Source organism: Chiloscyllium punctatum, chromosome 14 (assembly GCF_047496795.1).
Source record: "Chiloscyllium punctatum isolate Juve2018m chromosome 14, sChiPun1.3, whole genome shotgun sequence".
NCBI lineage: Eukaryota > Metazoa > Chordata > Chondrichthyes > Orectolobiformes > Hemiscylliidae > Chiloscyllium > Chiloscyllium punctatum.
This window is the reverse complement of record NC_092752.1, coordinates 39,495,044-39,511,224: the sequence shown is the minus strand read 5'-3', so window position 1 is coordinate 39,511,224 and position 16,181 is coordinate 39,495,044. Positions and strand designations below refer to the sequence as shown.

Genomic DNA, 16,181 nt, shown 5'->3' with positions numbered 1-16,181 from the left:
AGGAATATCCTCCCGAACTTCTATAATGTTTGAGGTGGGGATAGCCACAGGACTATCTGCCTATCTCTCCTACCTTTCCTTGAGGTAACCCATCTACCTGGCTGTATCTGTTGTTTTTGTACCTTCTATCACACCCCAGCGGCTGTAACTTCCTTATTACTGCTAACTGCTGCCTCAACCTATTAATGTGATCTGATAGGATTCTCAACCAAACACACTTCCTGCAGATATTATCATCAGTAACACTGAAATTCTCCCATATCCAACAGGAAGGGCACATCACTCTACTAAAGGCCATCTTTGCACCTTAACAATCTACAGACCCAGAAAATAAGCACAGTCTTACTGCTCTAAAAAGCACTGCTCTCAGTTAACTTTATACCTATGTTTTCTACTTTAAGAAAGTTCAATATGAGACAGATCTCACTAAATATTCAAACAAAACTATTGTAGATTTACAAAAAAAAGTAAGGTTAGTCTTTAAAAAGAAAACTTAGCTCTTCCCATGTCTTGAACAGTACTCTAAAGGTCCCTCCAAGGTTAAATGTGAATCTCACTGTTTATTTTTCTTAGACTGAATCCCCATGCCCACAGATACTTCTTATTAAACAGCACAAGCAGTCAGCTGTGCAAGTTCACTTCCTGGTCAGTCAGCTGTTGCAAGTTTCATTCTCCTTTTTCACCTCCCATGTGGTACCTGCACTCTCAATTCCTTCTGTTTTAAAAGTAACTTTGTTTTGTTCCAAAACAGTGTAACAGCTTATAAAACATAATTTCTGTTCCAAGAATTCGAGGAGATCAGCACCAACATTGAAAAAAACCTCAAAAAAAGTGCAACGCTTACAACCACAATTTTCTCCCATCTTCCATCTTGGAGTACCTAGAATCCCTCCAGTATGGACTTGATAGGCCAAATAGCCCGTTTCCATACTGTAGAGATTCTATGATTGTAAGTTGTTTCTCCTTGTGGGGAGCCTATGACCAGAAGGCATAATGTTAGAGTAAGGGGTCACTCATTTCAGACAAATTTCTTCTCTCAGACAATAATTTGTGGAATTCTTTATCACAGAGGACTGCAGAGACTGTGTCATGAAGTATTTTCAAGGCTGATCTATATTTTTAAGTGATTCAAGAGTTCGTCTGCAGAGCAGACTAAAAGGGCCGAATTGCTTACTTCTGTTTCTACATTTTATGGTCTGAATTGTAATTCTGATGCAGCTGGTTTTGTATTTTCCATGTAGGCTTCTCAGATGATCACAGCATTTTAGTGTTCTTTAAAAAACTGTTTAGTTCAGCGAAATCTCATGTACTGAAATCAAATGTTGACTATGGAGAGAGTTGAATACTCTCAGTCTATTTTACTATGGTAATAAAAGCAAGAAACACACAACATCGAGAGATGCAAAATTAATGGCTCAGATGTATGAAGTTGGGAGTTTGTTGAAAATCAATTGAATTTAAATGTTGGGCAGGATTTTTTCATATCAGTAGACATCCCAGCAATAGTCAGAAATGCGTGTTGGCAACATGTATGGTTGGTTGGTGGGACTTAGCCCTGAACTATAATGGTGACAATTAATGGAGTTGCTTCCACGCACCACTGAGAATAGCTCCAGATCACCACTTGGAAGTGGCCAATGCTGAGGAAGTCAGGGGCCAAATAGCCTATATTAATATAAAAAGGAGGTCCTCGAAGCCTTTAGAGAGATGAAGACTGGATACCACAATAATGTGAATGGCTGAACATTTACCAATTATTTGCACTCTGCGCAGAGCCATACTTCAGGCTTTCACTAGAATATTTTCTCATGTCCCAGTCCACGCAATCTGCTAACACTGCAGTATGGCTCTTCGCATAAAGCTACAAACCACATATACTACAAAGCCTACAACAGGTCGGCAGAAAAAATTCTAACACTATTAAATCTGTTCGTGCTAACCATCTGAAGAAATCTTTGAAGATGTTGCCTTCTGTGCCGACTGCCTGAATTTTAATTTAAAAAAAATCACTGCCTATGTTGTCGCCTCGATTCAGCTGGTAACCTTTCACAAACTATTTGGAGGATAGGTCCATCATCGATATTTTGACAGCATTGTAAAATAGTCCTTAATAGGGCCTTTATATGTAAAATCCAAAAGAACTGTGGACGCCGTATGTCAGAAACAAAAACGGAGGTTGCTGGAAAAGCTTAGCAGGTCTGGCAGCATTTATGAGGCAAATTAGAGTTAACGTTTCAGGTCCGGTGACCCTTCCTCGCACCTCAGGGAGTTCTGAGAAACGGTCACCGGATCTGAAATTAGATTAGAGTGGTGTTGGAAAAACACAGCAGGTCAGGCAGCATCCGAGGAACGGGGATGCTGCCTGACCTGCTGTGATATTCCAGCACCACTCTAATCTAGACTCTGATTTCCAGCATCTGAAGTCTGACTTCGCTTCACAGATACTGCCAGACCTGCTGAGCTTTACCAGCAACTTCTGTTTTATTGCCTTTGCACATTATAAATGACTTCTCACCTCTTTGTAGTAACAAGCCTGCTCAAGTCCAACAGTTTTGAAGTGAAGGTGCTGGCGTTGGACTGGGGTGGACAAAGTTTAAAATCACACAACACCAGGTTATAGTTCAACAGGTTTTATTTGGACTGCCAAGCTTGTAATTGCAAATAAATTTGTTGGACTATAATCCGGTGTGTGATTTTTAACAATTTTGAAATTCAACAGTCGTCGAAAAATAACTTGATAAGATTGTCTCTTGTCAACCATTTCTCTCTCCACAGTTGCTGCTTTCAGTAAAAATAAACAAAAAGACAAGAGGAAGTCGGAGTAAATATTGAAATTTAAAAATAATCAGATGTGGCAACAGCTAAGGAAATCGAAACGGAGTTCACCCCTGGACTCGAAACCCAGATTCAGAATTTCAAAATCTCCAGCATTTGCTTTCGTTTGTGTGTTTTCACCAGGTTACATTACCATTTGCCCCCAAACCCCTATTACTTTCAAAAGAAGAAATAGTCATATGTTGAAATGAAACATTAAAATGGTCTTGTTCTGAGGAAAGGTTACGGGACGGGAAATGTTAACTCTGGTTTCTCCCCACAGATCCTGCCAGACCTGTTGGGCATTTCCTACAATTTTTGTTTTTGTTATTTTGAGCCTTGCCTGCACAAGTCCAGGAATAAGCCGCGGGCACTCGGAGCGGCTGACGAACGTCAGGATTAACCGACAGCCGCCTGGGCGCGCATGAGCATTGGTCGCTCACAGCTATCTCGCGACATCCCGTGCCGCTCGCGCTCCCTCGCGAGTCGCCGCTAACGCTCCCGCCCTGGACGGCTGGGCCCCGATGGAGCAGGAGGCCTCTGCAGGATGAGGGAACGGTAAGGAGACAACTCGGTTAACGGGCAATATCGAGGGAGGAGGGTGGAGAGCTGTACGTTTCTTTGCCAGGGAGGGGTTGCGGGCTGAAAGGAAAAAAGATAATCTTCGTCAGACAAAATCCGGAACGACACACCGGATAACAGCAGAACGTACCCACTTCTTCTGTTTGAAACCATTGAAGGGCACGATGGGTAGATGCAGCACCCCGTACCCACGGGGCTAGTGGTTGTTGAAATGGGAAGAGTTCAAAACGATTCGGGGAGACTACATATCCCGGCAGACATTATACTGCTTGGTTTGCGCATGCGTACCATGAGATCTGCTTTGTTGCTGAATTATTTGCCCTCCCTGACGCAGAATAGTTGTTCATTCTTGGATAAGTCTGTGCTGTTTTTATAAGAGCATTGATTGTAAGGGTAGGGTAGAGCGGGTTAAATTTTAGTTTCACTGATGAATGGAAGTTTGTTTTGAGGTCAAACAGATTTTGTCTGAAATGTTAACATTTTAAGTTTTGTCACAAATATGTTTGTTTTAATCATTGAATTTTATGTTGTCATTTCACTTAATTGCTAAATGTGTTTTAGATTTGATCTAATTAAATAGATTTGTTCGTGAATTTCTGCATATTCTTCTCAATAATTTGTGTTTATATGTTCAGGGAACTGAAGAGGTAGTGTTAGGTAAGTTAATGAGGCTAAAGGCCTTGCCCTGATAGAATGCCTCCCAGGGTATTAAAGAGGATGGTGAGGGAAACAGCAAATGTGCTTGTGGTGATTTATCAAAATTTGCTGGACTCTGGAGTGGTTCTGACAGATTAGAAAATAGCAAATAGTGAGGAAAATGTTGGAATCTATCACTAAGGAAGAAATAGCAAGATACCAAGATAGAAATTGTCCCATTGGGCAGACAGAGTGTGGGGACATGGAAAGGCAGGTCAAGCTTAACTAATTTATTGGTATTCTTTGAGGACATTGAGAGCAGTGGACAATGAGGAACTGGTGAAGAGAAAAGCTGCAGTAATGAGTATAGTGGATTCTTTCTTGATTATGTGTTTTTGGAGGTAAGTCTCTTGATTAAACTTAAAATATAAGCCATAGTTATTAATTTAACCTGGGGCAGTGTTTGTAGAGGAATAAGATGGTGTTATTTTCTGGGTGTGTAGCTTGTGAAGGAGCAAAAATGGCCTTTGCAGTGATATATGTACTTCTTGTCAGATGTGGGAGTTTAAAGAGAGTTTAAGGGTTACTGCGGATTATATCTGCTATAAATGCTGTTGGATGCGACTCTTAGCAGATAGAGTGGATTGTTTGGAGAGACAGATAGAAGTGATGAGGAATTTGCAACAGCAACAGTATGTGACGGATGGCAGTTATAGGAAGGAGGGAAAGTCTCAGGTACAGTCACAAAGATGGGTTAACTCCAGGAAAGGTAAGAGAAGTAGGCAGCTCGTGCAGGAGTCTTTAGTGGATATACCCATTTCAAACAGGTATGCTGTTTTGGAAAATGTAGGGGGTGATGGATTCTCAGGGGAACGCAGCACAAACAGCCATGTTTCTGGTATTGAGACTGGCTCGAATGCAACGAGGGGTACGTCAGCTTCCAAGAGATCAATTGTGTTAGGGGATTCTGTAGTCCGAAGTATAGATAGACGTTTCTGTGGCCAGCAGAGAAAAAGCAGAATGGTGTGTTGCGTCCCTGGTGCCAGGATCAAGGATGTCTCAGAGAGGGTGCAGAATGTTCTCATGGGATAGAGGGGCCAGCAGGAAGTTACTGTCCATATTGGAACTAATAACATTGGAAGGGAAAAAGTTGAGATTCTGAAGGGAGATTACAGAGAGTTAGGCAGAAATTTAAAAGGAGGTCCTGAAGGGTAGTAATATCTGGATTACTCCCAGTGCTATGAGCTAGTGAGGGCAGGAATAGGAAGATAGTGCAGATGAATGCATGGCTGAGGAGCTGGTGTATGGGAGAAGGATTCACATCTTTGGATTATTGGAATCTCTTTTTGGGGTAGAAGTGACCTGTACAAGAAGGATGATTGCACCTAAATCGGAAGGGGATTAATATACCGGCAGGGAAATTTGCTAGAACGGCTTGGAAGGATTTAAACTAGTAAGGTGGGGAGGGTGGGACCCAGAGAGATAGTGAGGAAAGAGATCGATCTGATACAGGTACAGCTGAGAACAGAAGTGATTCAACAGTCAGTGCAAGCAGGGACAAGGTAAGACTAATCAATTAAACTGCATTTATTTCAATGCAAGGGGCCGAACAGGGAAGGCATTTGAACTCAGGGCATGGTTAGCAACATGGGAATGGGATATCATAGCAATTACAGAAACATGGCTCAGGGATGGGCAGGGCTGGCAGCTTAATGTTCCAGGATACAAATGCTACAGGAAGGATAGAAAGGGACGCAAGAGGGGAGGGGGAGTGGCATTTTTGATAAGGGACAGCATTACAGCTGTGTTGAGGGAGGATATTCCCAGAAATCCATCCAGGGAAGTTATTTGGGTGGAACTGAGAAATAAGAAAGGGATGATCACATTATTGGGATTGTATTATAGAGCCCCCAATAGTCAGACGGAAATTGAGAAACAAACTTGTAAGGAGATCTCAGCTATCTGTAAGAATAATAGGGTAGCTATGGTAGCGGATTTTAACTTTCTAAACATCGACTGGGACTGCCATAGTGTTAAAGGTTTAGATGGAGAGGAATTTGTTAAGTGTGTACAAGACAATTTTCTGATTCAGGATGTGGATGTACCTACGAGAGAAGGTGCAAAACTTGACCTACTCTTGGGAAATAAGGCAGGGCAGGTGACTGAGGTGTCAATGGGGAAGCACTTTGGGGCCAGCGACCACAATTCTATTTGTTTTAAAATAGTGATGGAAAAGGATAGACCAGATCTGAAAGTTGAAGTTCTACATTGGAGAAAGGCCAATTTTGACAGTATTAGGCAAGAACTTTTGAAAGCTGATTGGAGGCAGATGTTCACAGATAAAGGGACAGCTGGAAAATGGGAAGCCTTCAGAAATGAGATAACAAGAATCCAGAGAAAATATATTCCTGTCAGGGTGAAAGGCAAGGCTGGTAGGTATAGGGAATGCTGGATGACTAAAGAAATTGAGAGATTGGTTAAGAAAAAGAAGGAAGCATATGTCTGGTATAGACAGGATAGATCGAGTGAATCCTTAGAAGAGTATAAAGAAAGTAGGAGTATACTTAAGAAGGAAATCAGGAGGGCAAAACGGGACATGAGATAGCTTTGGCAAATAGAATTTAAAGAGAATCCAAAGGGTTTTTAAAAATATATTAAGGATAAAAGGGTAACTAGGGAGAGAACAGGGCCCCTCAAAGATCAGCAAGGCGGCCTTTGTGTGGAGCCACAGAAAATGGGGGAGATACTAAATGAATATTTTGCATCAGTATCTACTGTGGAAAAGATATGGAAGATATAGACTGTAGGGAAATAGATGGTGACATCGTGCAAAATGTCCAGATTACAGAGGAGGCAGTGCTGGATGTCTTGAAACGGTTAAAGGTGGATAAATCCCTAGGACCTGATCAGGTGCACCTGAGAACTCTGTAGGAAGCTAGAGAAGTGATTGCTGTGCCTCTTGCTGAGATATTTGTATCATCGATAGTCACAGGTGAGGTGCCGGGAGACTGGAGGTTGGCAAATATGGTGCCACTGTTTAAGAAGGGCGGTAAAGACAAGCCGGGAACTATAGACCGGTGAGCCTGACCTCGGTGGTGGGCAAGTTGTTGGAGGGAATCCTGAGGGACAGGATGTACATGTATTTGGAAAGGCAAATCGGGATAGTCAGCATAGCTTTGTGTGTGGGGAGATCACGTCTCCCAAAGTTGATTGAGTTTTTTGAAGAAGTAACATAGAAGATTGAGGACAGAGCAGTAGATGTAATCTACATGGACTTCAGTAAGGCGTTCAACAAGGTTCCCCATGGGAGACTGATTAACAAGGTTAGAGCTCATGGAATACGGGGAGAACTAGCCATTTGGATACAGAACTGGCTCAAAGGGTGATGTTGGAGGGTTGTTTTTCAGACTGGAGGCCTGTGGCCAGTGGAGTGCCAGAAGGATCAGTGCTGGGTCCTCTACTTTTTGTCATTTACATAAATGATTTGGATGCAAGCAAAGGAGGTACAGTTAGTAAGTTTGCAGATGACTCCAAAATTGGAGGTGTAGTGGACAGCGAAGAGGGTTACCTCAGATTACAACAGGATCTGGACCAGATGGTCCAATGGGCTGAGAAGTGGCAGGTGGAGTCTAATTCCGATAAATGCGAGATGCTGCATTTTGGGAAAACAAATCTTAGCAGGACTTATACACTTAATGGTAAGGTCCTAGGGAGTGTTGCTGAACAAAGAGACCTTGGAGTGCAGGTTCATAGCTCCTTGAAAGTGGAGTCGCAGGTAGATAGGATAGTGAAGAAGACGTTTGGTATGTTTTCCTTTATTGGTCAGCGATTTGAGTACAGGAGTTGGGAGGTCATGTTGCAGCTGTACAGGACATTGGTTAGGCCACTGTTGGAATATTGCGTGCAATTCTGGTCTCCTTCCTATCAGAAAAATGTTGTGAAACTTGAAAGGGTTCAGAAAAGATTTACAAGGATGTTGCCAGGGTTGGAGGATCGGAGCTACAGGGAGAGGCTGAACAGGCTGGGGCTGTTTTCCCTGGAGCATCGGAGGCTGAGGGGTGACCTTATAGATTTTTACAAAATTATGAGGGGCATGGATAGGATAAATCGACAAAGTCTTTTCCCTGGGGTCGGGGAGTCCAGAACTAGAGGGCATAGTTTTAGGGTGAGAGGGGAAAGATATAAAAGGGACCTAAGGGGCAACTTTTTTACACAGAGGGTAGTATGCGTATGGAATGAGCTGCCAGAGGAAGTGGTGGAGGCTGGTGGAATTGCAACATTTAAGAGGTATTTGGATGGGTATATGAATAGGAAGGGTTTGGAAGGATATGGGCTGGGTGCTGGCAGGTGGGACTAGATTGCGTTGGGATATCTGGTTGGCATGGACGGGTTGGACCGTAGGGTCTGTTTCCATGCTGTACATCTCTATGACTCTACCTGCGACTCCACTTTCAAGGCGTTATGAACCTGCACTCCCAGGTCTCTTTGTTCAGCAACACTCCCTAGGACCTTACCATTAAGTGTATAAGTCCTGCTAATATTTGCTTTCCCAAAATGCAGCACCTCGCATTTATCTGAATTAAACTTCATATTGTGAACAATACCATCCCCATCAAGTCTCCATGAAACATTATGATGTTAATCAGCGCTTAGCAACTGTCTTGGACCTGAAGGGATTACAGAACACCAAACAGTTTCCCCAATTTGTATGAACTTGTTGAATACCTTTTAACAGGGCTGCTCTCCCCTTAACTGACAAGATGTGGAGATGCCGGTGTTGGACTGGGGTGGACAAAGTTAAAAATCACACAAAACCAGGTTATGGTCCAACAGGTGTATTTGGAAACTCTAGCTTTTGGATGGCTGCTCCCTCATCAGGTAGCTGTGGGATAGGATCATAAGGCATAGAATTTATAGCAAAAGATTATAATGCCATGCAACTGAAATGATATATTGAACAAACCGAGATTGCTGTTAAGTCTTTCATCTTTTAGAATTGGTTGCTGGTTTTGGTTCATTAATATGTAAATTCCAGAACTCCTTTTAAGTTACATTCTCTAGATAACTTAGTTTTATAAGACAAAGGTGATATCTCAGCTCAGACAGTGCATTAAAGATGTGAGGTTAGAGTCTGTCTGTATCCCAATATTGAGTTAGACTGGCTCTCTTTCCAAAGTAGGAATGTATAAAATAATACATGGATGGAATATCTACACTGACTGCCTGCAGATTGTGCATTTTTTGAGCAAAATAGAATGTATCTGCAAATATAATTCTGTGAATGCAAATTCACCCCATAGACTTGTGTGTGCGCGTGCATGAGAGAAAATGTGTACGTATGAGTGTATGTGAGAGTGCGTGTGATGGAGTATAAGCCTTTGAGAGAGTGAGAATCTGAGTGGTGTTTTTGTATGTGTCTGAGAGAGGGTCTGTGCAAGTATGAGAGTATGTAAGAGTGTGTGTGTGCTTGTGTGTGTGTTTGTAATGGTGCTTCTGTGAAACTGCGTGAATGAATGAAACTCTCACAAGCAAATAGTAAACAAATCTGATTGCTGTATTCCTGATGAAGGGCTTTTGCCCGAAACGTCGATTTTATTGCTCCTTGGATGCTGCCTTAACTACTGAGCTCTTCCAGCACCAGTCATCCAGAAACAAATCTGACAACCTAGCTATGGTAATCAGTTTCATATCTTTTGTTAAGTACAGGTATAATTTCTAGCTTATTGAGAGCATATAGGCCCTCTTTAGTAAATGTTACCTTTAGTAACATTTTACTAACTTGAAAGACGTATGGACTAACACCCCTTAATTATGCAAGCAGACCAGACACTCTTAATCCTATCAGTAGCCAGCATTTAGCAAATATTTACGACATCTTCTGTTTCCTCAAAGCTTTGTGCACACTATAGTGATGGAATTTTAATATATGTAAGAACTGTGTATAAAAGGCTCTTGTAAGAATTGTATTTCAGGATTCTATTGCCACCTCAAACTTGTACTACTGTGGTTACTGAATAAAGAGGCTATTTTCACCACTCACCAATTTCGATCATTATTTGAACATGATCCCACAAGGTCAAGAGACTGGGTAATTTACATACCTCTAATTTTATTACTCTGGATTCTTCTAGTCAACCTAAGTCCATTTTAATGGCTTTGGAATTTGTTGGGAATGTTCATGCAGGGGTTGGCCATTTTGGAAGCTGATGTTTTAAATCATTGAAATGCTGTGTTTTCAGGATTTTGTTGCTAGCTTTAGACCAGTTTTGTTGATTTTTGCTTGATAGATAAGATATTGGTGCCTCCAGAAGATTATCATGATTTTACGTTATATCAGAATATTTCAAATAAACATTCTACTTTTTTCCAATCAAAATGCCTCTACAGGGTACTTTAATTCTTGGCATGAATTAATTCACTAATAATATCAAATAAATATACACAAGTTGAACACAATAGTGAAAAAGCAGCAAAAATTTATGGTTTCTATGAGTTCCCATTAATTCTGACTTTTCTTAAGGTGGGAAGTGGATGGAGGTAGGGTAGGGACGTAGGTAGTCTGCTGGATCTTTTGCTCCACACAAGTATTTTATGGCTTGAAATGTTTAGCAATTTACACGGATGTTGCCAGGATTGGACGATTTGAGCCTTAGGGCGAGGCTGAATAGGCTGGGGCTGTTGTCACTGGAGCATCACAGGCTTAGGGTTGACCTTATAGAGGATTACAAAATCATGAGGGGCATGGATAGGATAAATAGACAAAGTCTTTTCCCTGGGATGGGGGAGTCCATAACTGGAGGGCATAGGTTTAGGGTGAGAGGGGAAAGATTTCAAAGAGACCTAAAAGGCAACTTTTTCATGCAGAGGGTAGTATGTATATGGAATGACCTGCCAGAGGAAGTGGTGGGGTACAGTTACAATATTTAAAAGCATTTGGATGGGTATATGAATAGGAAGGATTTGGAGGCATATGGGCCACGTGCTGGCAAATGGGACTAGATTAGGTTAGAATACCTGGTTGGCATGGATGAGTTGGATCGAAGCGTCTGTTTCCATGCTTACATCTCGATAACAACCACTCTGGAGCGTAACTTGAATTCATTGGTTACTGGCTGATTCATTTAGATAATTAGATCTGTACTGTGGTCATGTTTACAGTTGAAATCGCTGGAGATTTTGAGCACCAATAATTTTCTCCAGGATTTGGCATTATTTAACTGATTCTTTTTTAAAGTTACTATGACTCATTGAGGTGTTGCAATGGCAATCATGCCTCATGATTCCTCGAGTACTTATGATCTAGAAAGATTTAGTCAAGCTATCCAAAGTCCTCAGCCTGATGCATTCTGGTTAAAATAAAACTCTCACCACATAACGGAAAATTAATTTTATTATGGACAGGTTGACTTTAAATAATAGCAATCCGGAAATATAAATTGCTCAGTTATAATAGTAGCCTTTCGTAAATTCTACCTTTCCAAATGGACAGAGACAGAATAACAGACAAAACTGGCAAATTATCAGGGAAGTGCAGTTCAATAGCACTAGACAAGACCACAAGATTTGATGAGTTATTTCTCTCAGTTTCTTCCTTTTTTTAGTGCTTTATTATTGGCACAGGATTGTTTGCAAACTGATGGTCTCTTTAAATCATTGGTTCAGAATTATTCTTATCACTGTTTTTAATGGTGTTCATGGTGTTTTCTTTCTCCTTCGTCTTGGCATTTGCAGTGGGGGCAAAATTGAGTGGGAGGCACCCATTTATTACTAGAAATCTTCTGGTACTTCCACATGAGAGAGAGAGAGTGAGAGAGAGACAGACAGACAGACAGACAGTTTTCGGACAGTTTCTCTTTGTGGGCTCAGTAACTCTCTTGCATCCCTGCCCCCATCCCCTGCCAACACAAAGACCGAAACCATGATCAGCTCATCAGGGGTAAATCAGAACTGCCAAGCAGTTTTCCTCAAGTTCAGAATCCATCAGCTCTTGTGGTGTCGGCTTCTGCTCCTACCATTCCAGAAAAATGCAATATTATGTACAGCTTTCAATGTGGTCCAGTAAACAAGATTTTTAAAACTGCACTAGACTCTGGTTTATAGCAGGGACTAGGGCTGATGCCCGAAACGTCAATTCTCCTGTTTCTTGGATGCTGCCTGACCTGCTGCGCTTTTCCAGCAACACATTTTCAGCTCTGATCTCCAGCATCTGCAGTCCTCACTTTCCCCTTCCTTTTTTAGTCCCAGTTCCAGAAAAGTAAGTAAATAGGTGTGATCTTTACAAAGTTTATTGCTGAATCTTTTAAATCAGGCTTTAAATGGCCTTTTATTAGTGTATTGACATTTAGTGATACCTGAAACTTAATTACGAACATATTTTATTTGATCCTGCATACTCTGGATTCATTTCTATTTTAAATCATATATTTTGGGTTTTATGTCAAAGTGGGGAAGTCTGTTAGAAGTATTCGCAGTCATGTGCGATATCCTGGACCTACTTTTGATTGAAGGACTTTTGTAGAAGAGAATTGTCAAGTGTGGACAAGTTGGGCCGAAGGGCCTGTTTCCACACTAAGTAATCTAATCTAAAAAAAACGCAATGTGATTTTAGTCAAATTTATTTTGTTAGGAAAATCTTTCTTTAAAAAAAAATCTAGTTTACAGTTCTGAACAACTGTGTTTAAACATATAAATACTTTGGAATTATCTGCAATTAAATTGGCCTCTTTGACCCTTTAAAAAGGTGATACATCGCAGATTCCAGGAAGATGTAGACAGACTGGTGAAATCCGCTGATGCATCTCAGACGAAATTGAATGCAGAAAAATGTGAAAGCTTTTCACAAAACAAAGTGAATTGTGCAATTTTGAAAGTGATGCATGAATGCAAAGAACTGGTTGTGTACTTAAACAAATCTTTGTTAGCAGAACAGTTTGAGAATGTAGTTTTAAAATTAATATGGGATCTTTGGCTTTGTTAATGAAGAAATAAAATACAGATGGTAAGCAGTTCTGCCAAAAGTTTATTACACTCTGATTTGGCCTCAACTGGCATTTTGTGTTCAATTTTGGTCATCACAATAGGAAGAATTTTAAGGAATGAGCAAAGGTGCAGAAGGAATTGAACAGAATGGTACAAGGAATAAGGAATTGCAGATATTTGGAAAGCTTGGAGAGACATAGAGTCATAGAGATGTACAGTATGGAAACAGACCTTTCGGTCCAACCCGTCCATGCTGACCAGATATCCCAACCCAATCTAGTCCCACCTGCCAGCATGATCACCTTCTTTGCTCAAAAGAGGACAGGAGATTTGATTGAAGTCAATGGGAATTGCAGGGACACTGCTGGTTGGATTTGTGTTTTGTACTAAGGAAGATGATTGTGGTAGTTGGAGTTCAATCATCTCAATCCCAGGACATCACTGACGGAGTTCTTCTGGTAAGATATTTTCCTGTCAGCCTGCTCAGAGATGTGATTACACACTTCTGGAGCAGATGGTACTTGATCCTGGACATCTTGGCTCAGAGTTAGGAACATGACCACTTTACCCCACAAAACCTTTAATTAATCTGGTTCGTGTACAAGTCCCAACATTCTTTATCTGCTATATGAATGGACTTCTGTCCATCATAATGGTTAGCCAATAGCATTAAACTCAAAACTCTAGCCCTTCCTAAATTCCACCTTCACAAACAGATGGACAGAGATGCAATCCCAGTCAAAGCTGGGAGAAAAATCAGGGAAACGCAGTTTGTTAGCACCAATCTGGACCACAGGTTTTGATAAGTTGTTTCTTTTGATTTCTTTCAATTTCATTTGATGCTTTATTGTTGGCACAAGGTCGTTTGCAGACTGGTGTTGAATTTAATCAGAATCTTCTTTTCACTGCTTTTAATAGTGGTTGACTAAAGATCCAGAGAGAGTGACAAGTTCTTTTAATCTGGAATGCATTGCAAGAAGGGAGGTCAAAGCAAATGCATAAGTTACATTCAAAACAGAATTGAATAAATATTTAAGCAGGAATAAAATAACATAGTTCTGGATAAACAGCAGGAGGCTGGAATGGTTAGATATCTCCACCAAAGAGTCAGCACAGGAATTGTTCCACTATGTGTTGCATCGTTTTATCATTATTTCTTTTAAAACAAATTCACTTAAAATTCATTGGAAGCTTTAAGAACTGACAAAATCCTTTCTAGAGTCAAGCATGCAACGTTCTCACATAGTTGATGTTGATATCAATGTTACCATTGGAAAGTTGATCTTTTTTGTTCATCTGTTCAGCATTAACGGAGATTTTTACACATGCTAACATGCAATCTTTTCCCACCTGTTTATTGTCAAGTATAACTGAAATTGCTTTTAGAAACTGCAATCTGAATATATTAGCAGCATATTTGTAAAAAAAAATAGACTAATTATTACCTTATGGTTTTGTTATAGCACAATCTAGTTTTAATTTAAAATTACTTTTGGTCTGTTTCATGCAATTACAAATCCCTGTCAAATAAAAATCTCAGTTTTTAACTCATTTGCAATTGAAGCTTTATGTTATAGCACATGGAAAGTTTTAGAAGATTTTCATTCAAAGTATTTCATTTTTACAATAGAACAAACATTTCTAGAAAAATAATAGCAAGTTCATAGTGTTTGGAGTTTACTTTGCACAAGATCCAAACATTTCCTGTGAACATGAGATGAGCCACGAATTCCAAATTTTTGTAAAAGCGAATGAGCTTAGAATATGGCAGCTAGAGTAGTGATTTGTGTGGTATTTATCATGTGGCATTGCAGGAATCACAGGTCTATTAGCAGAGCTGGAGTTGGTTTAATGTGTGAGCCTGCTATCAGAACTCAGAAGAGGGGCTGACTTGCTAATGACAACTTTATTGAACCAAAATTGTTCTTTTGGTTTTTTGCTTGGTGCTTCCTTCAATCATACCCACTTCAACTTGTACACTGATTAACGAGCCCAAGTGATATCGATATTAACATCGATCAAATTCCCAATTTAATAAACTTCAATGAGCCATCATTATTATTCATGTGAAAGCCAGTAGATACTGTCACTAAAGGATATACAGTACTCCACAATCTTAAGCTGCCTCACCTATCAGAGTACCTCAAGGGCTTTATCTTATTGATGGTTGGAAACTGAATGCTGATTTCTCGCTACTGCTTTTGATCTACTGGCAGTGATAGCTGGAGAATTAATTAACTTTCTGTTGTATAGCTTGCTAGTCTTTGAAGTTAATGTTTAATTAATTTGAAATGATAAAACTTATTTTCATTCAAAAAGGTTTTCAATTTTAATGGTCTTTTGCCTGTTTGATGCAAGTCTATCAATAGTTATTTACATGGGACTCATCAGTAGATGGTCTATGTGAAAATTAGACACCATGGTAGCTGTTCCAATATAACATCAGAAAAAATTTAAAACATTGAAAATAGATAAATAAACACACTGCCTGATTAATAAACTCTGATTTCACTTGCCTGTCTCAAGCTTGGACATCAGTTTAGTCTTGATTCAACCCAACTTGTATAAATTTTATCGTAACTCTGTTCAATCTAACTTTTTCTCATGTTATTATTTATCTCCTGATACGTTTCAATATTTAACCACCTTGATTTGCAGCATAGCTGTACAGCTGTACAACATGGAAACAGACCCTTTGGTCCAACTATCCATGCCGACCAGATATCCTAAATTAATTTAGTCCCATTTGCCAGCATTTGGTCGATATCACTCTTAAACCCTTCCTATTCATATTAATTTCCAATAAATGCATTTTGGATGATCCTCCGAATCCAAGCCATTTCCTCTTTTTTTTTGAGATTTTATTTTGCAAATATATTAGCAAATTTTTTTAACGTTGCAAACATAAAGTTATTGAAAAATAGAATCAATAACAAATATCAGTATAACAAAGAGGAAAAAAACCCACAAATTACAAAACAACTGTCTATTAACTACTGACCTGCCCTATAATACAAAACAAGCCCTAACACTGTGCAAAGCAACACCAATAAATAAGTAAATAACTAATAGATCAAAGAAAAGAAAGAAAAGCAAAAGAAAACACAAAACCCCCACAAAGTACAAAACAGCTATGCTCAGCACAAAGCTCCCAAACAAAAGAACAGGAG

At 40.0% G+C, this 16,181-nt stretch overlaps 1 protein-coding gene across 7 annotated transcripts in view; it reads left to right on the top strand.

Annotated features, from left to right (window-relative positions):
• The first annotated feature begins 3,207 nt into the window (after positions 1 to 3,207).
• Positions 3,208 to 16,181, top strand: part of kiaa1109 (KIAA1109 ortholog) — a 427,165-nt gene continuing 414,191 nt past the window's right edge. For 4 of the 7 annotated variants that reach the window (XM_072584210.1, XM_072584207.1, XM_072584208.1 and 1 more), the window contains exon 1: positions 3,208 to 3,372. The gene's annotated coding sequence lies outside the window, so the exon portion shown is untranslated. The remainder of the gene's footprint in view (positions 3,373 to 16,181) is intronic. The other 3 variants (XM_072584206.1, XM_072584212.1, XM_072584211.1) reach the window with 1 other exon arrangement.